Source organism: Hylobates moloch, unplaced genomic scaffold (genome assembly GCF_009828535.3).
Source record: "Hylobates moloch isolate HMO894 unplaced genomic scaffold, HMol_V3 SCAFFOLD_4, whole genome shotgun sequence".
In the NCBI taxonomy this organism is placed as follows: Eukaryota; Metazoa; Chordata; class Mammalia; order Primates; family Hylobatidae; genus Hylobates; species Hylobates moloch.
In genome coordinates this window covers 77,564,081-77,589,197 of record NW_026652279.1, presented here as the reverse complement: position 1 = coordinate 77,589,197, position 25,117 = coordinate 77,564,081, and the positions used below count along the sequence as shown (strand labels likewise).

Genomic DNA, 25,117 nt, shown 5'->3' with positions numbered 1-25,117 from the left:
TAAATTACTTTTTAAAAATATTAACAGTTCACATTCCCAGCAATTCTGATTTAAATGATTTGGGGTGCAAACTGGATACTGGGATTTTCCAAAAAAAAAAACAAAAACAAAAAAACTCTCCCAGGTGATTTTAGAATATAGCTAAATAGAGAGCCTCTGTCAGGGTGATCTATTTGCAAGAAGGTCTTTTAATGTTAGGAGCCTGGACTCAGAAGTCAAACAAAACAGGGTTGAACCTAAGCTCTGCCATGAAACCTTGTATATGATAGACTTATCTGCAAATCAGTGATGATACTGTCCACTCAGTGATTTGCAGGAGTGTGTGCAAAAAATTATAAAGGTGCTTCTCCTGATGTTGAGCAAGCAGTAAGTGTTCTACAGACATCATCTAGAAATATCTTTGCCAATTATTATTATTAATACCATGTCATTTTGTTCTCCTTTATATAAAAGTTGAAGTCATAGATGTAAAGAAGAGCATTAAGACAGAATCCACCAAATCCTAACAGAAAGGCTTTATGGGTAGAACCTGGGGAATACACAGCTTTTGAAACACTGACAGAGGAGAAAGAGGCAGCAAAGGAAATGGAAAGGTCAAAGATTTGGAGAAAATCTGGGAGAGAATGGTGTTTTGAACTTATTTGATAAATTTTAAATGATGCAAAAATTTGAAATAGGATGAAGTCTGAAGCTAGACTGTTGATGTGGCAACTTTAAAAATTTATGGGATCTAAACGTGATCAGATTAGAGCTGCCCAAATCTACCATTGGTTGAGCGTGAAGAACAGGAGACAGCCAAAAAGGACACTATTTCATAAAGTTTGGTTTTTAAGGGTGCAGGTGGTCTAAGGATATGAGGAAATAACTTGTGAGAAAGGATTATGAAAACTTCCACAAATGTTCTTTCTAGGATTGAAATAATTATAAAAATAGGTAAAGAAGTCAATTATTAAAGAGGTTGGAAATACACGAAGGAGGAAATTTGATGAGCCGTGGCCCCAAGGAAATGGTTGTCTCTGAAGATAAGCAGTGATTATTCTGAAATAACCTGATTATATAGGCAGGTTTTACATGCAATGCTAGAAGTGGACAGGGAAGCAGAGAGAGAGAACCCCACTGAAGCTGTGGGACTGGTCTATGCTGTAACCTGAATTTATTGAGGGTGGAAATCCCTTGTATTCCCTTCAGTGCCTTCCAGTGTCTAGCACCCTGCCTTATACAGATTGGTATTTAATAGATGCCTGTTGAAGTGAACTATAACTTGTTCAAGTCAGTCCCTTGCTCATTTTAAGACGGTAAGTAACAGAAGACAAGAATGCCAAAGTGAATGAAGACAAGGCTATAGGAACCAATGAGAAGAAGATCCTGCGAATGACCGAGCATCTCAGCCACACTAACTCCATGTTTATGTTCCCACCCCAGCATTCTTTCTCCTCACAGGCAGGTTGGAGAGACTTAATGGAGAAGGAATAGAATGAAATATAAAGTGCCCAGACTGCAGAAAAACAGGCAATGCTTTTCAGTTTTCCAATCAAAATCTTTCTTTGCTGCTCTGGAATTAGCAACTAAGGCAAAATAAAGACCATGTTTACTAGTCTGTTAGCTAAGACGATAGCTCTGGACAAAGCACAAACAATTCTTTCTTGATATTTTCCCCTACCCAAGCTCTAATTACCCGATACCACTTTTAATTATTTATTAATTATTTACTTAATTATTTTGAGATGGAGTTTTGCTCTTGTTGCCCAGGCTGGAGTGCAATGGTGTGATATCGGCTCACTGCAACCTCCGCCTCCTGGGTTCAAGCTATTCTCCTGCCTCAGCCTCCCAAGTAGCTGGGATTACAGGTATGCACCACTATGCCCGGCTAATTTTGTATTTTTAGTAGAAACGGGGTTTCACCATGTTGGTTAGGCTGGTCTCGAGCTCGTGACCTCAGGTGATCCATCTGCCTCGGCCTCCCTAAGTGCTGGGATTACAGGTGTGAGCCATTGTTCCAGGCCCTGATACCACTTTAATAATAGTTTCTTATATCCTCAAATTATCTCACGATGCTTAGAATGAAAATAATTGCTTAATTTGTCTAATTAGAATATTATTCTAATAGATAATCAAGATCTTCTTTCTACCCTCTTGTGCTTATTAAGCTGAATTTAATTCCATGGAAACCCATCTGCAGGCAACAGCATCAAGCAAAAGAGTACAAGCAAGTTAGCCCAATGGGTTACTCTTCCGAAAACAAAAAAAAGCCCTCACAGCTCATGCCCTCTGCGTGTTAGATGAAAAGCCTTATCTCTGTGTAATGTAAAAAGAGCAGTCAATCTCAGGGAGGGTTTTGAGTACCCTCAAACCTCATCTGAAGAGTTTTATCTGTAGGATGTCAAATTACATCTACTTAAAAAATTTAATGACACTGGAATAGGAAGATGGATTAAAGAGATATTATAATCAGAATGTGAATCATTATAATAAGAAGGAAAAAAAAACAAAAGAAGAGGATGTGACTGTGGCTTATTTCCAGCACCAAGAGCAATCAGTGCTCTCAACGTCACCACAAGACCCTTCCTTGTACATATCCTGCCCCCCAAGGAGTCAGAAAGGGAGCAGATGCTCCATAATCTGCAATTCACGATCTCAGCATACATTTGTGTCACCGGAGTAATCCCATTTGATCATATTAGTCTTTGATCTGGCAGTTTGCATGTGCAGGTGGCTGAGACATTGCCTTATTGACCACTTTGTATCATACTCAACAGGAAGTCCTCCTGGGGTTTTACATTTCATTCCAAAACTTCCATCATACTCGCCAGCTCTCATATCCAGAATCACAATATTCACTGTTAAATATTTTATTTTCTCTATTAAATATACTTGTTTAGTATATTACAGTCCATAGGCAGATGCATTGCAGGTATGTTCATTTTCCATAAAATCTCTTGATTTATTGCCTTCCTCCTAATATTAATAGGCGAAGAGTCTCTTATTCTATGGTGCTATCTTTAAAATGAACATTTTTAAAGGACATTGACAGGCCTCATTAGAAGTAAACATATTAGGCTGGGTGCAGTGGCTCATGCCTGTAATCCCAGCACTTTGGGAGGCGGAGGCGGGCGGTTCACGAGGTTAGGAGTTCGCAATCAGCCTGAACAACAAGGTGAAACCCTGTCTCTACTAAAAACACAAAATTAGCTAGGTGTGATGGCGTGTGCCTGTAATCCCAGCTACTCAGGAGGCTGAGGCAGGAGAATCACTTGAACCCAAGCGGGGCAAAAGTTGCAGTGAGCCGAGATGGTGCCACTGCACTCCAGCCTGGGCAAAAAGAGCGAAGCACTATCTCAAAAAAAAAAAAAAAAAAGTAGAGATATTTTTCTAAGCGGTGAGGATATCCAAGCAAAAATGATTCCATAATAAATATTTATCAAAGTCATTTTTATTGAGGTAAAATATATGTATGCCTTTAACCATTTTAAGTGTTTATCTCAGTAGCATTAAGTACATTCAAATTGTTGTACAACCATCACCACGATCCATCTCCTTAATGTTTTCATCATCCCAAACTGAGAACTCTGTATTCATTAAGCAATAACTTTCCATCTCTCCCTCCTCTTAATCCCTGCTGAGCACCATTCTACTTTGTATCTCTGTGACTTTGATTATTCTAGGTACCTCATATAAGTGGAACCACATAATATTTATCCTGTTTTTTAGCATATTTTATTTATCATAATGTTTTCAAAGTTCACCCACATTGTAGTTGTAGTGTGTATCAGAATTTCATTTCTTTTTATGGTTGAAAAAAATTCCATTGTACAAAATAGATCTTTTTTTTTTTTATTCATTCATTCATCCATAGACATTGGGGCTTTTCTCCTTTTTGGCTATTGTGAATAAGGATGCTATGAACATTGCTGTACAAATACTTTGTTTGAGTCTCTGCTTTTAATTCTTGTGAGTATGTACCCAGAAGCATAACTGCTGGATTATTTAACAATTATGTTTAATTTTTTTAGGAACCAATATATTATTTCCACAGTGCCTGTACCATTTCACACTTCCAACAGCAATGCATAATCCGATTTTGTTTGAAGTCTTAATAATTCATTAACATTGTGATCATTTAGTGAGATGACTGTCCACATACCAACCTGACAGACAATAACCAAAAACAAGTATCTCAAATGAGGACAGAGGACAAACAACTCTATAAGCAACAGGCAGCTCTAGTCTCAATTTTTTATTCTTGTCAATACATACCATCTATCTATCTATCTATCTATCTATCTATCTATCTATCTATCTATCTATCTATCTTCTATCTATCTATCTATCTATCTATCTATCTATCTATCTATCTATCTCTATCTCTATCTATCTATCTGTCTATCTATCTAGCTAGCTAGCTATATATGCCATCCTAGGCTGGGCAGAGTTGTTCACACCTGTAATGCCCACACTTTGGGAGGCTGAGGCAGGAGGATCACTTGAGCCCAGGAGTTCGAGGTTGCAGTGAGCTATGATTGTGCTACTGCATTTCAGCTTGGGTGACAGAATGAAACCCTATCTCTAAATAATAACTATAATAATAATAGTCATCCTAATGGATATTAATGTCAAATTGAATCCAATATTTGAAAAAGAGGACATGAATTTATCTTCTCACGTGAAGGAATCAAAATATTAAGGGAAGGAATTATGACCACTGGCTCAATCGCATTTTTTATAGCCCAGTGTCTTAAAGGATGATGATGACTATACTTTTATCTCAGGAAAACAAGTTGTGGTTGAATATTTAAAGAATTCACCAAAAATAGCTTTAACTCTTCTTTTACTTCCTTTGATAGTTCACATTGTCATTACCTTCTTGATCAGGTGGAGATTATCTGTCTTTCCAGGACATACTAAAATCTGCAAAATTGCAAAATTATCCTTACCAACACAAATATGAGTATAATACAACTCCGTGGTGGCTATCCACTGAAAATTAAAGCATTGATGTTATTACCATGCCCTGTAAAACTATTTTATTCATAAATTCATCTGCTTCTAATTTTACTGTGAGTCTATTCTTCCCAACGCTGTCCAATAGAACTGTCTGTGACGACGGAAACCGTCTGTATCTGCTCTATCCAAGACAGTAGCCACCAGCCACATATTCATTACATAAAATTGGCCATCTAAATTGAAACTCTAAATTAAAATAAATTTAATTTAAAAATCAGTTCCTTTGTTGCACTAGCACATTTTCAGTGTCAATAGGCACATGTAGCTAGTGGTTAGAGTATTAGACAGTATATGTTTAGATAATTACACTGATATATTGTTGTCATCTTTGTCCTAGTTAGTCACAGTCTGGTTATTAAGATTGACACAAATAATGCTGTACTAAAGGGTAATACAGGTAAGTGCTCAGTCTTATTCAAATACGAATGAGAGAGAGATGATCTTTCTATAGGAATATGCTTCAGAAAGTCTATAACAATAAAGTTACATCTTGAAGGATGAACATACTCTCTACAGATAGAAAAGCAGAAAGGTATTTTGAGAAGACCAGAAGTTGAAGGCAATGAGCAGGAAACAGAGTGGTGTGTGAGGGAGGGTAAAGTGTACCATGTACTGTAAGACAGACTATACTTAGGAGAGAGGTGGAAGAAAGGGAAAGAAGTTAGGAAAGTAGCCCGGAGTCTATGAAAGGCAGAGTGCTGAAGAACTGAAACTTGAAGTCACATAAGAAAGGGCCAAAAAGAGTGAATAAAAGCACACAATAAGTTTGTTCATTTTCCAAAATAATTTCTTTCCTTTATCAGAATTGTGACAAAAAGCATTAACTGGAAGAAATCAAAATTATTGGTATGAATCTAATTTATATTTGGTATAGAGATTAATTTTAGGTAAGCGTACGAATTTATGCATCTGTCATTGGCTAAACCAGGCCATTTTTAACACTCTCTTAAATTAATACCCAATATTTAAATAATCCAATACTTGTTTAGCACAAAGCATGCTTGTTTAGTATCAGGTTGTTAATTGGAGAATAAAAGTAAATTCTTACAGAATACTTTCTATGACTGCGTATAAGCAAGTGAAGTTGTTTTACAATCCTCCTAGTTCCTCATTCCAGGGTAAAATTTAATATACTATATACAATATGCTGGAATAATTTCCTTTTGAAACATTTTGTGCTTGGATTAATATTTTTGAGTGCCTATTCAAGGGTTACACATTGATCAGAAGCTGTTGGCTGTTGTGCTGAAATGTTCTGTCTCCAGGTTCTAATTCACCTGGCAAATGGTCAGTCATGCGACAGTCATACAATGAGTCATGCTTCTTCCTTCCACATACTGAAGTCCATTTTTAAGGTTTACCTTTGCTATAGTCCTATACACAAGGAAAATTCATCCTTAGTAAACAGTATTCATTAATATTCTCTATAAAGAACTAAAACTAAGTAAATGATGCTATGCATAGCTAAGGACTCATTACACATGAGCAATTCACATACAATTTAAAGAGATTATACAGTTTGTCTTAAAAAAATGGTCTTTAATTCTGGCTAAACATAATCCGATTTCGTTTGAAGTCTTAATTAATGCTTTTCACTTTGGTTCATTAACATTGTGATGATTCAGTGAGATGACTGTCCACAAACCAACCTGACAGACAATAAGCAGAAACAAGTGTCTCACATGAGGACAGATGCCAACCAGCCTTATAAACAAAAAGCAGTGCCAGCCCACCCGCATATGGAACACTTATGAGTGGCACTCATATTTTTCAGCACATAAAACAAAAAATCATTTCCAGGTAGATCAAAAGACCTGAATGTAAAAAGCAAAACTGAGGCGGGGCGTGATGGCTCATGCCTGTAATCCCAGCACTTTGGGAGGTTGAGGTGGGCAGATCACCTGAGGTCAGGAGTTCGAGTCCAGCCTGGCCAATAAGGTGAAACCCTATCTCTACTAAAAATACAAAAATTATCTGGGTGTGGTGGCGTGAGCCTGTAGTCCCAGCTACTCGGGAGGCTGAGACAGGAGAATTGCTTGAACCCAGGAGGCGGAGGTTGCAGTGAGCTGAGATCGTGCCACTGCACTCCAGGCTGGGTAAGAGAGCGAGACTCCATCTCAAAAAAAAAAAAAAAAAAAAAAAAAGCACAAGCGAAAAATTTTCAGAAAAAATGTCAGAAATATTTTATGACTTCACCATAAAGATTGGTTTCCCAAAACAAGATGGAAAAAGGAAAAATGTAATAAAAGGTAATCAATTTTAATAAAGCACAGTGTATATCATATTTGAAAAAAGATATAAAATTATTTCCTTCATTAAGAAGAAAAAAGATAAAACACAGCCTAGAAAAATATATTTCCAATGCAATACCAAAAAAAAATAGAATCCAGAATATATAAAGAATTTCTAAAATCTATAAGAAAAAAGATAAATGTCTCACTAGAGAAATGGGTAAAAAATATGTTTAAGCAATTCACAGCAAAAAAAAAAAAAAAAAAACCTGAATGTTCTATGAAAACATGCTAACCACACTAATCATCAGAAAAGACAAATTAAAACCATTCAACTGGCAAAATTATGAAATGCGACATTATTAAATATTCATGGGGGTTTTCACAAGTATGCTTGCAAACTATAAATACTACAGGTACTATTACGGGTTTGGGGGCAAAAAAGAGAAGAAAAACATTACACATCATCAGCAACTTCACTTCTAGGCAAATATCTAAAAAGTATATGTGCACAGTGAGACATGTGCCAAAAAATTGCTACAGTCTGTTAAAGTAAGAAAGTGCAAGCACCTATAAATGAAAGGGAAAAACATAAATTATAATGTATATGAATACTGTATATATACTATAATATATATGCACTATATTATATATGAAGTATATATACTAGATATAAAATATAGTATATATTTTTACCATATCTACTAAATATATAATAATATATTTAAAATTATAATATATGTATATACTTATAGTATTTATAGAAAACTATATTGCAATGAATATGAATAAAGTAACTCTACCTGAAGCAACTTGAATTAATCATAAAAAAATTTCCAAGAATGCAAACAATATTTGACAATTTAGGCAAATATTTCATTTATTTAATTAAGACAATACTATATATGAATTAAAGATGTAATATATACAGTAAACTCAAGAGAAAATGCATAGAAATAATAACAGCAAATTTACTACACTGGTTACCTCTTAAAAGGGAGAATCAGTCTGGAAGGATACCCAGAAAACTTCAATATTACATTTAATCTTTTATTACTTAACCTGGGTGGTAATTCAAGGGAACTTGTTTCACTCATTTTTGTGTCTGCTAATCAAACATGTCATGATAATAAAAAGTCAGAGTCATTAAAAGCTCCAAGTACTCCGCACAGCAGCACCTCAACTCTAAATGCCATTTTCACATGTGATTACCGAAATTCTGCTCTTGGCAAATCTGCCTTTCTGATGAAGGACTCTCGTACTTTAGTAAGAATGACTCATGTGATCTAATTTACTATACTCTAAGCAAATCTTTCTCTGAAGCACAGTAATCCGGGAAGACACAAAATAAGATCTAAAGAGCTTTGCAAATGGCTCCTCCCCCAACTGCTAAATTAAGCACCATATTGATCTGGCTGAATTGGAGAGCAACTGTTGTGATAAACTCCCTGTTCCTGGTTACACCTGGAATAGATACTGTTAATATGTGGACTCAAGTGCCCCATCCCCACATATTCTATTGTAGTAATTCTGATGGGGGATCCTGGAACTGGTGTTTTAAGAGTTATTTTTTTCACTTTTAAGATTTATTTGGTTCAATGGACAAAGTTTGAGACATACTGCTTCACAGAATTTAGAGTCTGTCTTAGTATCTTCAGGGTGCTACAACAAAGTGCTATGGAGTAGGTGCCTTGTAAACAATAGGAATGCTTTTCTCATAGTTTTAGAGGCTAGAAAGTCCAATATCAAGGCGCTGGAAGATTTGGTGTCTGGGGAGGACCCACCTTCTGCTTCATAGACAGCCATCTTCTTATGTTTAGTCATGTGGGAAGGGGCAAGAGAGCCTACTCAGACCTCTTTGACAAGGGCACTAATCCCATTCCTGACGGCTCTGCTCTCATGGTCTAATCATCTCCCAAAGGCCCCACCTCCTAATTTTAATCTCAGCATATGAATTTGCAGAAGACACAACATTCAGAACATAGCGCAGTCTCACAGTAGAAATGAATAAATGATTGCAATGGAATTTCAGAGGCATTATTAAATGATCAGAAAGGCAGGAATACTTAAACCTATTTTCTTAACATGAAGGTCTTCACAGAAGAGGTGACACTTGTTTTGTGTTTTCAAACATCGCCAAAAAAATGAGAAAGTGAGAACTATTTGGGGCAGAATTCTGGACAAAACACACACACACACACACACACACACACACACACGCACACAAAAGCAGAGAGGAATGAAATATCCTGAGTATTTAAGAAAATGCAAGTAAATTTTCATAGTAATTGATAATTCTGAAGACTGAAAAGAAGAATTCATGCTTCATATCACAGAGTACCTTCAGTGACTAATGAGTTTAGAAATTGTCATTTTTGCCCTAACAGATAGCTCGCCAAACTTGATGCACATGACTTCAAATGGCTGATCCCAGGAAGTGGAAGTAAGAATTGGAGGGCAGGCCCATGAGGAGAAGAGGTGAAGTTCAAGAGAAAAATCATAATTTTTTTTTCTTTTCACTACCTGATCATAGGGAATGAGGCAGAGGGACATAGCAAAGAGGAATGTGTCTGGATGCATGATGTGCTATTTATAACTTGGAAATCTAAAGAGATAAGCAAGTGTGGCAGGGAGGATGATACCTGTGGCTTTGAATGCTTTCCTTTAAGACAGTTTCCTTTAAAATGTTTGTGATGCATCTCTAGGAGGAGATGAAATTAGATCTTTGGAAATATAGGTATGACGATCAGGAGCAATGCATGGACAAGAAATATAAAATTTGAATGTCATTACTGAAACTCCAGAAATGTATCACAACATCTGGGTGACTATTGAGAGCGAAAAAATAATGACAAAATGCAGAAATATAATGAAGAAATAGAAATTTATAGTTGATGGATAATGTACGTAAAAGTATATAAGGTAAAGGCTCAAAAAATGTTAGCTTACTCCTCTTAATCCCTGAATAAATACCAAATGAGACAGCAGATGTTATTGGAACTTACTTGGAATTTCGGAGGTAAGGAACAGCAATAAGGTTGGAATAATAAGAAAAATTTTATAGTAGAGAAGGAATACGAACCACCCTAGACGAACTGATAGGGTTTGGCCAAATGAAGAAGATAATTTTGCAGATTAGAGAAGACACATGTGCAGAAATGTAAAGGCGGAAAAAAACAACTGGCTGAAAATGATGTAATGGATCCTTCTCAGACATCCTGGCTACATGTGTACAAATTTCAAAGAAAATGAAAAGTCCCTCAATTTTCCCCAAGTGCTCTGACCCCCAGAGATGATGATACAGGCAGGATGGCAGATAGGGGTGGAGTATATTTTCTGAAAAAGTTATTTACTGGCTATGAGATCCTTGGAAAGTAACTGTAAAAGTTTGCTCTTGGAGAAATGCAAATAATGCTTTGGACATGAAAAAGACATCAAGGAGATTAAAAAATTATGAGTACTAAAATAAAATTCAAGGAATAATCAAACTGCTTGTTTAAATATGGGGGAAAATAGGTAGGTCCAGTTAATTGAAGAGAGTGGCTCATTTAAAAGCAGCAGTATGACATACTGGAAAAGCATGTACTCTGTCGTGAGAAAGAACTTGTTTCTCATCCTGGCTCTGCCCCTTTTTGGCTGAATAGTCATGTATATTTTCCTTAACCTCTCTGAGCTTCATTCTCTTCATGTGTTGTAGACACCTAACAAAGCCTACTTTGAAAGGGTTATGTGGGGATTAAGTGAAGTATCTATTGCAGGTACGGTGCCTAACAGTTTCTACAGTTTTATCCTATGTAGTTTTGAATTAGTCAGTTAATCTTCTAGGACCTCAGTTTCCTATAGAATTGGGAGAACTGGCACTAATATATTTTAGGTACAAATATGAGTACATCAACAGTAACATTGCTCACTTCGACAGCAAGTTTAGAGAGATAAATGATTATGTGACCAGGTCATAATCTAGCCTATTGTATGCTATTATGTTTTTGTTTGTGGTCTCAGAAAGAGGAAAATCAGTTGAGTTTAGGTGGCAAGAAGGAGCTCATTCTCCAGCAGATTGGTGGAAGCTCACCTCAAGTTACATTTCAAATGGTGCATTGCACCTGCTCATTCATCAAGCTGCCAGGGGCTTGCTTTACTGCCTTGCTTTTTTTCATTTAAAATTCACATCTTTGTGGTGTCTTGAGTTTCTCAGCTTCGTAATGAAAGTAACATATTAAATCTTGCTTAAATAAAAGTAGTTCCTAATGTACTAAGTATAGATGAAGGCCAAAAAGTGAGATTTTATAGCTAAGCACAACACTAGTTTCCAAATAGTGCACACAAGTGTATAGCTTCCTTTTCATCTCTGGTCAATGTTATTTTGTATTTGAATTGATTTTATTATGTTATAAGATAAAAGAAAATTATACAGAACAATGCAGTTCTCTTTGGGGAGATATTAGGATATTTGTTCTTTATTTTGTGCAGCATAGGGTAAGAGAAAGTCGGCATTAAACCTTTGGGACTCCCTAGGCAGCTGTTGAGTCTCTGCCCTCCTCCCATGCTCAGCTCAGTGCTATATCACTGGAAATCACTAACCTTCATAGAGTAGAGCCCCGAAGATGGTAACACTGGTTCAAGGACAGGCTAAGGGAAGCGAAGGGAAGTAAAAGGAAGTAAATAGGAAAATACAGCAAACATGTGATTAACAGCTGTTTCCTGAAGCAAGGCTCCACCAGGAATCTGCAGCTGTGTCATCGTGCTTCAATTCTGCAGATCCTACAAGGCTAAATTGGAAGAGGCATGGAACAGGAAGATATGTGGGAAAAGGTTAAAGGAAGTCCAAAAACCAGGGCAACAATATGAGGTGAATGCCCCCACTCCTTAGATACTCCTAATCTTCATCCCTCATGGGGAGAGGTATAGGTCCCTAAAAAACAAAGTCATCTTACCAACTGGATATCTGCTCCGAGCTGCTGCTGCTTCCTCTTCCTTTTTTGAGGGGGTGGGGGCCGATTTTGGAAAGGCAAAAATTGATGGAACATCTACCAAGCCTGCCTCTTCCCTTTAATAAAATCAACATGACGCATGCTTACAGATTGCCTTTGAAAGTTACCAGTGCCTCCTCAAGATATAGTAGAGAAGCAGCTTTTAAGGTGGCAGACTGAGGCTTTCAAAATAATAGGTGCTAGGAGAATACAAGTTTGGGCCTGAAAACCGAGTTATGAGGCTTCCAAATAAATGAGTGGATTTTCAACATTTTTTTTGTAATTATTATATCCTGGTTCCCAAACAACCACAGTAAAGGAGGCACATGGAAAGCGAGGAAAAAATGAAATGGCATTGTCTTCCCCCAGGTGCTCAAAGCAGTGTATTTCCTTTGATGTGTAGCCTTCAAGTAACTGACAACCCCAAGTGGCCCATTCTATAGGGTCCTGCATCTACGCTCCTTCCTCTGCGCGCTCATCCCGGGTTGACAAGCAACCTCCAAATTAAACAACCTCCCACCACTACTTGGAAACACACAACCATCTCTTAACAGGCCACTGTAACACACAGCTTGATGAAAATCACTTACACAGGGCGGATGACACAGAAGAGTTTACAAGGTCGGGGCACTCCCTGGTGGGGCGTGAAAGGGTGGGAGGTGCTGAGGTCAGGGTTAAACTACCCTGTGAAATGAGCCTCCTGCCCTGCCCTTTCCTCCCTTCATCTATAGAAGGAGCCTCCAGTGAGTTCCTGCGTCTGGAAATCTGCCCCCTTTAGTGCCGCAGAGAGGCCAGGGACAGCATTTCAAAGCTCCTCTAAATCAATCCACTTAAAAGAGCCCAGAAAAGCCTGACCATTGACCATAATTGCCCCAAATTGCTTGTTTTCCTTCCCCTCTTGCAGCCTCATCAACATTTCCCTTCTTTCCCTTTCGTGTCCTTTTTTTGGGGGGGGGCGCAGGTCCTCTAGATGCTTGGGGTGCACACTAAGGATATTTGAGTAGTGGAAGCTCCGACTCGAGGCAGGAGTGGGAAGTCTTAGCATTCCCTCTCCCCCACCCCACCCATCTGCGTGGGACACTGACTCCTAGAAGGGTACCCCAGGATTTTAGTGGCCAGGTGTGAGCACCCTGCACGCGGTCCTCCGAGACCTCAGGGCGCGTGGCAACTGGGCAGAAGCCGCATCTGGAGCGCCGCTGCCCCGGGTGGAGCGGCAGCCCAGGCTGCGGCAGTGGGGTTGCCACGCCGAGTTTTCCGCATCGGCCTCCCGCAGGGCTCGCCTGCTTCTCCCCATTGTGTTCTCAGAGCCGTGGGACCGAGCCGCGCGCGCAGCCGCACCCGCGCCAACGCTGGAACCGCAGGCTCGGGGAAGCGGGGCTGGCAAGAGAGGGCAGGGAGAAGGAGCAAGAAGGGGCCCCAGAAGGGCACGGCGCTTCATCAATAATGCAGAGGCTCCTGGGCCTCCCTGCAATACGTTTTCCAGCTAAACGCCACCAACTGGAGCGCTTCCTGGTTCGTCCCACTCGTGTGGTTTTTGTGTGTGAAAGATGGGACGCACCTTTTTCATTCATCTGTCTTCTCGTTCTTCCTCCTTCCCTCCCTCATTTCCTCCCTCAAAGTCCCCGCTAGCTTAGCTTTAAGCTCTCATCTTCACATCAGCACCATGTTTTCAAGAAAAATCCTGCAGGTTGGAAAAGCAAGTGTCAAAAGTCCCCACTGCCTACATATCGCCAAGAGTTTACCAAAATCCACCTAGTAACGCTTATTTTCAAAGCCCCCACGCTCATCATTCCTGGAGAATGCTTTCAAACTTTGGAAGCTCCCTGCAGCCTGCCCGTGTCTATGCCTCAGTCAGTTCACATCAACGAACAACGGTGCGGTCAGCGGCACTGAGATTAGGCTGCAAAGTTGCCCGGCCCCAGCCCAGCAGACCGCTCGTGCTCGCCGCATCCCAGGAGGAAATTCCGCTGTGTGCCCCCAAGAAGCCAAAAGCGGCACGAAACCTACTCAAACAAGGGTTAGCCCAGCCACACACAACAAACAAATTCCAAAACTTCTTTGTTAAGCAGTCGTAGCCTACCTGGAACGGACACTCTGCACAAGTAGCAAGGAATAAACAAACATCGCATCCCTGCAGGAAAACTTGTTGAATCCTTCCCGATCGCAAGGCTGCAATTTCCGATTTAGCCTGAAGGTTTTTGATTCTACCCCAAAACACCCTGGCACATCAGCCACAATTTCTGGATAAACTGCAGAATCCTCTCGGCAACCATTCTGCCCTCCAACAACCACTAGTGTAAAACCCAGCGTGTCCCCTTTTACAAATCAAAAGCCAGCTGTCACTTCCTTTGCAACCATTTGAGAGACTTACCCTTCGATAAGACTGTTTTCAGCAATCCAACGGCTCCGTAGTGCAGACGCAGCCCTGCAACTTTGCTGTGCACTGAGACCTTTCCGAGTTTAAACCGAGCGAAAGGTGTCTGAGACTTTTAAACCTAAGAGTGGGGAAATAGGGAGAGAGTGGAGTCGGGTTTCTTCTCTGTATCAGCACCCTGGAAAAATTCAATCCTTCTTCAGTAGAGAATTCTTTCAAACCCGTTATCTGTATTACTATTAATGCGCAGAGCAGAAGGCATTGCATACAAATAGGTCCAAGTGTGCGCTTCTATTGGTGGCTGCGGAGGCCCCTGGGTCCTACTGCTCCGGTCCTAAACTACACAGCAACACTAGGCACGCAGCTTTGAAGACGCCGAGGGGAAAATGGATTTAATTGATTCGTTACCTCTGGTATTGTAATGCCTGCTGCGATGTTTAACCGAGGGGGGAGGAAAAAAAAAAACCCCTTACATTTAACTCCTGTCATGTGATCTATCATTTCATATCTGCTTTTAATTGTCTGTGTGGAGTGGCTTTGATCATACAAAGGATTTTAAAAGAATATTTTCGAAGGAAAATTCACACAGACACTTTTGGCAGGAAAACCTTCTTTTGCTCTCTATTATGCATTATTCTCATATAAATCCAGGAAATTTTATATAATCAAATACTTCTGCGCTTCACATGGTACACATAGCACCCAATTGTATTCTTTACAATTCATAGCTACTACAAATAAAATACCTTACATGGGTAGTAGGTAGTAGAAGCTAAAATATGAATGTACCAATTATAAAACACGGGTTATATTAGTCAAATGCTACAGAAAAAATTCCATCAATGACAATGGCATGGGCATCATTTTTACTTTGCAAAATTAGAAATTCAAAAATATTTTCCTTGTAAATACTGACATAAAAATATAAATCAACATAAAGGTATCTATAATGTCACAGTATGTCAAGCATTTACTATTAATTGCTACATTATCTTTTTACAGTTTCTCTCTTAGCAAGTCCATTAGTAATGCAAATTGGCATAACAAGGAGATTTAAAGTGAGGCAGACCTGTGGTGACTAGCAATTTGAAATATTGTAACTGTGCAAAATCACTTTCGTTCATCATGGCTAATGCCAGTTATTTTAAGAATTAGAATATTAAATGCTGAATCTTAATATATATTAATCTGAAGTCTTAAACATGCTGTTTTCTTTGACCTTTAATTTAGTGGAGGAAAAGATAAATCCTCATTTAAACTAAAATGACATAGACTTTCCACAAAATCCTAGATATGGTATTTACTGATATTACAATTTAGGAAGTAACATAATTTTATTGTTCTTTGATGTAAATGATTGTGATAAATTCCAATTTAATTACAAAATTATTACATATACGTAATGTACAACTGAATGAACATTGTGGGAAAGGGCCACCCCGGATAAGGATAACATCAACCAACCTATAAATTCACCACCTATGTGTAAACTAAATAAATGAAAACACAATGCAAAAATACAACAGACTCGAGATCTTATTCCAAACACATGTATAGCATTTGAATTTATGTAGTGTGTGCTACAATCCTTCTTCATTTCCATCACTCTATCCCTTTCCAGCCCCTTCCCTTCCCCCAGTCAGTAACCCTTGACAACAGAAGTGTTAACTTCAAGTCCAGGTTGCCTTTGCTGCCTTCCAGACCTAACTTACAGATTGCATCCTTGTAGGAAACAGAATTAACTCTTACACGACTGAGAGGTGAAAGAAGAGAGTTTCTTTCAGGGATTAGAAAATCCAGTATTTTTATATGTATTTGCAAAGTTTGCACCAAACACATATTTTTAAAAATATCCATGACCACTAACTCAGAGTGAAAAGATGTGATCGTTGGCATTATATCAGAGTCAATTTGCTGTATTTCTCCATTGCTATTGTGTCACTGAAATAGCTTTTGAATAACTTTTATTCAGGGTTACTTCGATCACTTTATTTCAGGTTAATAATTTCTCCATTTACAATAGAGTTAAAATGAAAAATACCAAAGTATTGCAATATTCAGTATAAGGGTATAAGGGATTTTTTTTTAATCTGTAAAAGAAAAGAAAAGCTATTACTTGGTATAGTAAGAAAAGCATAATGACCATGCAAAGTTGAATGAAGATGACTGACATTCATTTTTTTTCTAAAACAAGTAAATTATTGGTGTTTCAACTTCTTTCTACAAGGGGATCTGAAAAAAGTCATTTGCAACCCAACTACAAGTTGAAAGTTCTGCATTTAATGTGTATTATTTTAGAACTGAGAAAAGATGTTTTTACACAAGCTGACAGATTTTATACAAAATCAATGCAGCTTATCTATGACCATAATTAAATGGGGAAGTTTGGTAGTGGACACATATAATAGTGAACAGAAGAAAATAAATAAACCAAAACTGACCTAATAACAAATTTATTATATAATCTCTTGATAAATTTTTACTTTCTATATAAAAGACTGATGTAAAAACATAGCAAGCTAAACAGAAACTTAAGTTTAACTTACTATTTCTTTTTTAAAAGGTTTTCTACATCTCTTCAAGGAATTACTTGTTTATCCAAATTATTATCATATGAGAGAGATATATATATAATAAATATATAGTTGTAAACATTGCAAATATATTTTCTTTACTTCTTCGATACTAAGGCAAAACATATTTTAAAGAGGGATATTAGAACCACAATAGTTTTCATACATCCTAGATCTGTAGGAATATCCTTGATCTACTCTTTATTATTTGAAGTATTGTTGGACCCCTCATTTTGTCAGTGCAGTTTTCAAGGACAATATATGCTATGTCAGAAACTGATTTCCATTATGTCCTTGGATCATGATGACAATGCCTTATTGTGGTTACTGTGAACATCTATAAAAGTTGGAAAGCAAAACATACCTGGCACATCCCTGTCTGTCATTACTACAATCAGCTTCCTTTCTAAATTTAGGTGGGTAAACATGCAACAGCATGCCATTTGATGAAGTTAACGAACTATAATGACATTCAGCTACCATCCAAACTATTTTAAAAATTCTGTCTTGAGTAATTTTGAAATACGTATAGTTTAAAAAATTTCAAAGCCACAGGCATTGATCTATGCATCTGCTTTAAATAGAACATTTATCCATGCTTGACTTTGACAGATGAAAAGGAAAATTATCAGAAATACAAATTATACTCTGAAAGCAGAAATATAAAGTTAAGAATGTTAACAGTTAAACAGGCATTTTTAAAAGTGTAAATCAGTACTGAACAGCAATATATATATATATATATACACATATATATATACACTAATCACTGAGATGTGATGGTATATTAAATGATGCAGTAAAACATCTTAATAATTTAGAAAGTTGCAAGACACCACATACAAATACACGGCTCAAAAACTAATATGTATGAATTGCTAAAGTAGGTGAAGAAAGTACAGCTCAAGTGTTAAAAATATCTGTATAAGATGATACGTTTGAGAAGAAAAATAGAACTTCAAAAAGGTCAACTAAATTTGACACTAAGTGGAAGGGATGAGAACTTCATGACACAGTGATTTGGATAAGATGATCACCATGAATGGAATGCTCATAATAAAATTCTAATAAAAATTGGCAAAGAAAGAGGCTAGAAAAGGATATTTTCTACGATAAACAAGATTATAAAGCAAACAAGATAAACATTGACAACAAAAGTGTGGAAGTAAAATACTTTGGCAAAACAACACAAACACGAAATAGGGTTGGCATCTACTACAGACTTTCCAGATTAGAGAAAATGTTAATAGACAATTTTAAATTTGAATAGGAAATTCTTAAGATTTCTACCTATTGTCCTAAGAAATCTGGGAATAAAAGCTCCACATACTTTTGTGAAAACAGACAAAAAATTTAAACTTATGTCAAATGTCAGATAAATTTTGAATTAAAGCAAATAAATGAATATAAATATACATCTATACAATATTATGTCACCATTACTCCACTAATTAAGAGCTGAACAACAATTTTCTGTATGGTATATGAAGGTGAATGGTCAGATTTCATGGTTTGCCCTTCAAAAGACACAACTGTTTACACTATTTAGATGGCAATCTAACCAAATTTTAATGTATTTAAAGGCTATTCATTTGATCTCTTTTAAAGACTCCCAAAGACTTGCTTAAAAAGCACAATAAGACAGAAATAATTTTAAACTATATTTTTATTCATATACCATAGTTCTTAGGTAGCTAAATTTAATCATATTATGTTATTTGCTTTTGCCCTGGACCAACTACAAAAGCTAACATTAAAGTTAAGAGTCACTTACTCATTTAGTTACGGGAGGAGACCACCCCTCATATTGTCTTATGCCCAATGTCTGCCTCCAAAGAAAAAAGAAGTAAAAACTACAAAGGCAGAAATGAAATCCACAGGCAGACAGCCCAGCACTGAGCCCTGGGCCTGGTAGTTAAAAATCAACCCCTGACCTAACTGCTTGTGTTATCTATAGGTTTCAGACATTGTATGGAAAAGCATTGTGAAAATCCCTGTCCTGTTCTGTCCCATTCATACTACCAGTACATGCAGCCCCCAGTCACGTACCCCCTGCTTGCTCAACTGATCACGACCCTCTCACATGGACCCCGTTAGAGTTGTAAGCCCTTAAAAGGGATGGGAATTGCTCACTGGGGGCGCTCGGTGTTTGGAGACGTGAGTCTGCCAATGATCCCAGCTGAATAAAGCCCTTTCCTTCTATAACTCAGTGTCTGAGGGGTTCTTGTCTGTGGCTCGTCCTGCTACATTTCTTGGTTCCCTGACCTGGAAGTGAGGTGATTAGCGGAAGGTCGAGGCAGCCTCTTAGGTGGCTTAAGCCTGGCCTGTCGAGCATCCCCATGGGGTACTCTGGCCAGCTAGAGTGATGCAGATCCTGAGAGCACTCCTGGGTAGGCAACTGCCTCAGTGGAACACCTCACCAGAGCAGCATGTGGCAGGCCCCCATGGAAGATCAACACAGTGGCTGAACACCGGGAAGGAAGTGACACTTGGAGTGTGGACATCTGAAACTTGGTAAAACTGGTCTTTGGAACTATCCCACTCCCCTTGAGTGGAAGCGTGGCCTGATCACCCAGGACGTGCCTGTACAGGCACTTTGGTTTTTGTTTTTGACTTGACTTGGATTGCCTGATACTTCAGTTTTGGTTTTGACCTGACTTGGATTTCTTGACACTCTGATTTGGGTTTTGATTCTGGTTTGATGTGAACTGTAAAAGTGTGTGTGTGCCCTTTCAACCCATTCTTTGTTTTGTGGAGTGGGTGTGGCATGAGCATGGTGTTTTTTCTTGAGGAACCATGGGTCAGGCACAAAGTAAACCCACCCCACTAGGAACTAAGTTGAAAAATTTCAAAAAGAGATTTAAGGGAGACTATGAAGTTACTATGACACCAGGAAAACTTACAACTTTGTGTGAGATAGACTGGCCAGCATTAGAGGTGGGTTGGCCATCAGAAGGAAGCCTGGACAGGTCCCTTGTCTCGAAGTTATGGCACAAGGTAACCTGTAAGCCAGGGCACCCAGATCAGTTCCCACATATAGATTCTTGGTTACAGCTAGTTTTAGATCCCCCACAGTGGTTAAGAGGACAGGCAGCAGCAGTACTAGCAGCAAAGGGACAGTTAGTTAAGGAAGGTTCTTGCTCCACCCGCCGAGGGAAGTCAGCACCAAAAGTCCTGTCTGACCCAACACCAGAAGAATCATGTCAGGAATTGGTACCAGCAGTGTCCCCTCCTTATCGAGAGGAAGAGCTCCCCACTCCTGAGCCCACAGCACCTCCACTTCCACCAGATATCCACATTCCTAGACCACTCAGAGTAGACAAAAGAGGAAGTGAAGCCACGGGAGAAACTCCTCCCTTGGCAGCTTGCTTACAGCCCAAGACTGGAATCCAAATGCCCCTGATAGAACAGCGATATACTGGGGTAGATGAGGATGGACACATGGTGGAAAGGCGTTCCTTTGTGTAACAACCTTTCACCTCTGCTGACCTCCTCAATTGGAAAAACAATACTCCATCTTACACCAAAAAGCCTCCAGCTTTAATTGACTTGCTGCAAACTATTATACAGACTGATAATCCTACTTGGGCTGATCACCACCAGCTGCTCATTTTCCTCTTTAACACAGATGAAAGGCGAAGGGTGCTCCAGGTGGCAACTAAGTGGCTAGAGGAGCATGTCCTTACCAAAACCCTCAAGAATATATAAGGATTCAGCTGCCAGGAACAGATCCCCAGTGGGACCCAAACGAGGGACCAGACATGGAGAGGCTAAGACGGTACCATGAAGCATTGATAGAAGGTCTAAAGAAAGGGGCTCAAAAGGCAACAAATGTAAATAAGGTCTCTGGGGTCATCCAAGGAAAAGAGGAGAGTCCAGCGCAATTCTATGAAAGACTGTGTGAGGCTTACCATATGTACACTCCTTTTGATCCAGATAGCTCTGAAAATCAGCATATGACATTAGTTAGTCAAAGCATGGAAGACATCAGGAGAAAATTGCAGAAACAGGCTGGGTTTGCGGGTATGAATACCTCGCAGTTACTGGAAATAGCCAATCAAATGTTTGTGAACAGAGATGCAACAAGCCACAGAGAAAGCCGTAAGGAAGGCGAATGCCAGGCCAGGCGAAATGCCGACTTACTGGCCGCAGCCATTAGGGGAATTCTCCCAAAGGGAGAGGGAAAGGGGGGTTCTGGGAAGAATACCCAGTCTAATTGACCACGCTTGCAACATAACCAATGTGCCCATTGTAAGGAAATAGGACATTGGAAAGACAGGTGTCCCCAACTGAAGGAAAAGGAAGGTAATTCGGAGCAAAAGACCTCAGATAAAGATGAGGGAGCTTTGTTCAACCTGGCTGAAGGGCTATTGGACTGAAGGGGACCGGGCTCAAGTGCCCCCAAGGAGCCCATGGTCAGGATTACAACTGGGGGCAAGGACATTAAGTTTTTGGTTGATACTGGTGCTGAACATTCAGTAGTGACCACCCCGGCCACCCGCTTATCCAAGAAAACCATTGATATAATCAGAGCAACAGGGGTTTCCACTCAGCAAGCTTTCTGTCTATCGCGGACCTGCTCGGTGTGGGGACATGAAATCATTCACCAGTTCTTGTACATGCCTCACTGTCCCTTGACTTTGCTGGGAAGAGACTTGCTTAGCAAGCTGAGAGCCACCATCTCCTTTACAAAACAGGGCTCTTTACAGCTAAAGTTACCAGGAACATGAGTTATCATGGCCCTTATGGTCAGTCCCCTGGGAAGAAGAATGGAGACTTTTCCTAACGGAGCCAGGCCAAGAGATAAAACCAGCTCTAGCTAAGCGATGGCCCTGAGTATGGGCAGAGGATAATCCTATGGTACTGGTGGTCAACCAAGCCCCCATACTCATAGAAGTGAAGCCTGGGGCCCAACCAATTAGACAAAAGCAGTATCCATTTCCCAGAGAAGCTCTCAAAGGAATCCAGATTCATCTCAGGCGCTTGAAAGCCTTTGGAATTATAGTTCCTTGCCAGTCTCCATGGAATACCCCCTCCTCCCTGTCCCTAAGCCAGGGACCAAGGACTACTGGCCAGTACAGGACTTGCGCTTGGTCAACCAAGCTACAGTGACTCTGCACCGAACAGTTCCTAACCCTTATACATTGTTAGGGCTGCTGCCAGCTGAGGACAGCTGGTTTACCTGCCTGGACTTAAAAGACGCCTTCTTTTGCATCAGACTAGCTCCTGAGAGCCAGAAGCTGTTTGCCTTTCAGTGGGAAGATCCGGACTCAGGTGTCACTTCTCAGTACACTTGGATCCGGCTTCCCCAAGGGTTCAAGAACTCCCCTACTATCTTCAGGGAGGCCCTGGCTCAAGACCTGCAAAAGTTTCCTGCTAAAGACCTAGGCTGCATCTTACTCCTGTATGTGGACGACCTTCTGCTGGGACACTCCACGGCAGTTGGGTGCGCCAAAGGGACAGATGCCCTGTTTCGGCACCTGCAGGACTGTGGGTATAAGGTGTCCAGGAAGAAAGCTCATATCTAAAGACAGCAGGTACGCTACCTGGGATTCGCTACTCTGAAAGGAGAGCACAGCCTGGGGTCAGAAAAAAAGCAGGTCATCTGCAGCCTACTGGAACCTAAAACCAGAAGGCAAGTAAGGGAATTCCTAGGAGCTGTGGGGTTTACAGATTATGGATTCCAAACTTTGCAATACTAGCCAACCTCTATATGGGTTTACAAAGGGGGTGACCAGGAGCCTTCTGAATGGGGACCTTTACAACAGCAAGCCTTTTGTGAGTTAAAGGAAAAACTTATGTCGGCCCCAGCACTAGGACTACCAGATTTGGCAAAGCCCTTTACACTCTATATGTCAGAAAGAAAAAAATGGCAGTTGGAGTTGTAGCCCAGACCGTGGGGCCCTGGCTAAGGCCAGTGGCCTATCTCTCAAAACAACTAGACGGGGTTTCCAAAGGCTGGCCGCCATGTCTAAGGGCCCTGGCAGCAACAGCCCTGTTAGTACAAGAAGCAAATAAACTAACCCTTGGGCAAAACCTGAATATAAAGTCCCCCCCCATGCTATGGTAACTTTGATGAATACCAAAGGACGTCATTGGCTAACAAGTGCTAGATTAACCAAGTACCAAAGTTTGCTATGTGAAAAACCTCGCATAACTATTAAAGTCTGTAACACCCAAAATCCTGCCACCCTGCTCCCAGTATCAGAGAGCCCAGTCAAGCATAACTGTGTAGAGGTGTTAGACGCAGTTTATTCTAGCAGACCTGACCTTCGGGACCAGCCATGGGCATCAGTAGACAGGGAGTTGTACGTGGACGGGAGCAGTTTCATCAACCCACAAGGAGAAAGACGTGCAGGATATGTGGTGGTAACTTTGGATGCTGTCATTGAAGCCAAACCGTTGCCACAGGGCACTTCAGCCCAGAAGCCTAAGCTCACTGCTTTAACTCGGGCTCTAGAATTCAGTGAGGTACAATGCGAGGCAAAGCCCCACTGTTCCGCCTGGCATACAAGCTGATGGAGCGGCTCCTTTTGAGGATCTTCAGGTGGATTTCACAGAAATGCCAAAACGTGGAGTAACAAGTGTTTGCTGGTTCTTGTGTGTACTTACTCTGGGTGGGTGGAGGCTTATCCAACACGAACTGAAAAGGCCTACGAGGTAACCCGTGTGCTTCTCTGAGATCTTATTCCTAGGTTTGGACTGCGCTTACGAATCGGCTCAGATAATGGGCCAGCGTTTGTGGCTGACTTGGTACAGAAGACAGAAAAGGTATTGGGAATCACTTGGAAGCTACTCAGAGTTCCGGAAAGGTGGAGTGAATGAATTGGACTATCAAAAATAGTTTAGGAAAAGTATGTCAGGAAACAGGAATAAAATGGTACAGGCCCTTCCCATGGTATGGTTTAAAATTAGATGCAACCCTCCAAGAAAACAGGATCCTCCCCTTATGAAATACTGTATCATAGGCCTCCTCCTACACTGCAGGAGCTTCCAGGCACCCCCCGGGAGTTAGGTGGAATTGAATTACAGCGACAGCTACAGGCTTTAGGAAAAATTACACAAACAATCTCTACTTGGGTAAATGAGAGGGGTCCCATCAGCTTATTCTCCCCAGTTCACCCTTTCTCTCTAGGTGATTGCGTGTGGATCAAAGACTGGAACGTAGCCCCTTTGCGGCCATGATGGAAAGGACCTCAGACCGTCATCCTGACCACCCCCGAGGCTGTAAAGGTAGAAGGAATCCCAGCCTGGATCCACCACAGCCATGTGAAACCTACAGCCGCTGAAACCTGGGAGGCAAAACTGAGCCTGCACAACCCCTGCAAGGTGACTCTGAGGAGGACGATAAGCCCTGCTCCAGTCACACCCGGAAGCTGACTGGTCTCCGCACGGCTGAAGCATGAGGAGGATCATCGTGGGACTCATTATCCTTATAATTTAGACTTGTATAGTAAAAACTTCCACTGATTTTCCCCACATGGTGGAGTGGTCTCAGTGTATACATCAGGTTACTGAGGTAGGACAACAAGTTAAAACAATCTTTCTGTTGTATAGTTATTATGAATGCCCAGGAACTTTAAAAGGAACATGTTTATATAATGACACTCAGGACAAGGTATGTAGCCCAGGAAACGACCAGCCAGATGTGTGTCATGACTCCTCTGAGCCTCCCATGTCCACAGTTTTTAAAATAAGATTAATGACTGAAGACTGGTGGGGACTCGTAAATGATACAAGTAAAGTATTAGCCAGAACAGAAGAAAAAGGGGTGCCCAGATGCATAATCTTGAAATCCGATGCCTGTGCTCTCAATAATAGCAATAAGTTAGGAAGGGGATGTGGCTCTTTTGATTCAGAAAAAGGCTATATGACCAAAAATAAGTACATTTGTCATGAATTAGGACTGTGTGGAAATGAATGTGGATACTGGTCTTGTGTCATTTGGGCCACTTGGATAAAAAATGA

At 40.1% G+C, this 25,117-nt stretch overlaps 1 protein-coding gene across 1 annotated transcript in view; it reads right to left on the bottom strand.

Annotated features, from left to right (window-relative positions):
- ROBO1 (roundabout guidance receptor 1) overlaps positions 1-23,551 on the bottom strand; it is a 1,210,998-nt gene extending 1,187,447 nt beyond the window's left edge. Inside the window, exons 1-2 of the mRNA XM_032150402.2 lie at positions 23,420-23,551; positions 14,574-14,697 (exon numbers count right to left, since the gene is read on the bottom strand). The gene's annotated coding sequence lies outside the window, so the exon portion shown is untranslated. The remainder of the gene's footprint in view (positions 1-14,573; positions 14,698-23,419) is intronic.
- Between the last annotated feature and the right edge of the window lie 1,566 nt (positions 23,552-25,117).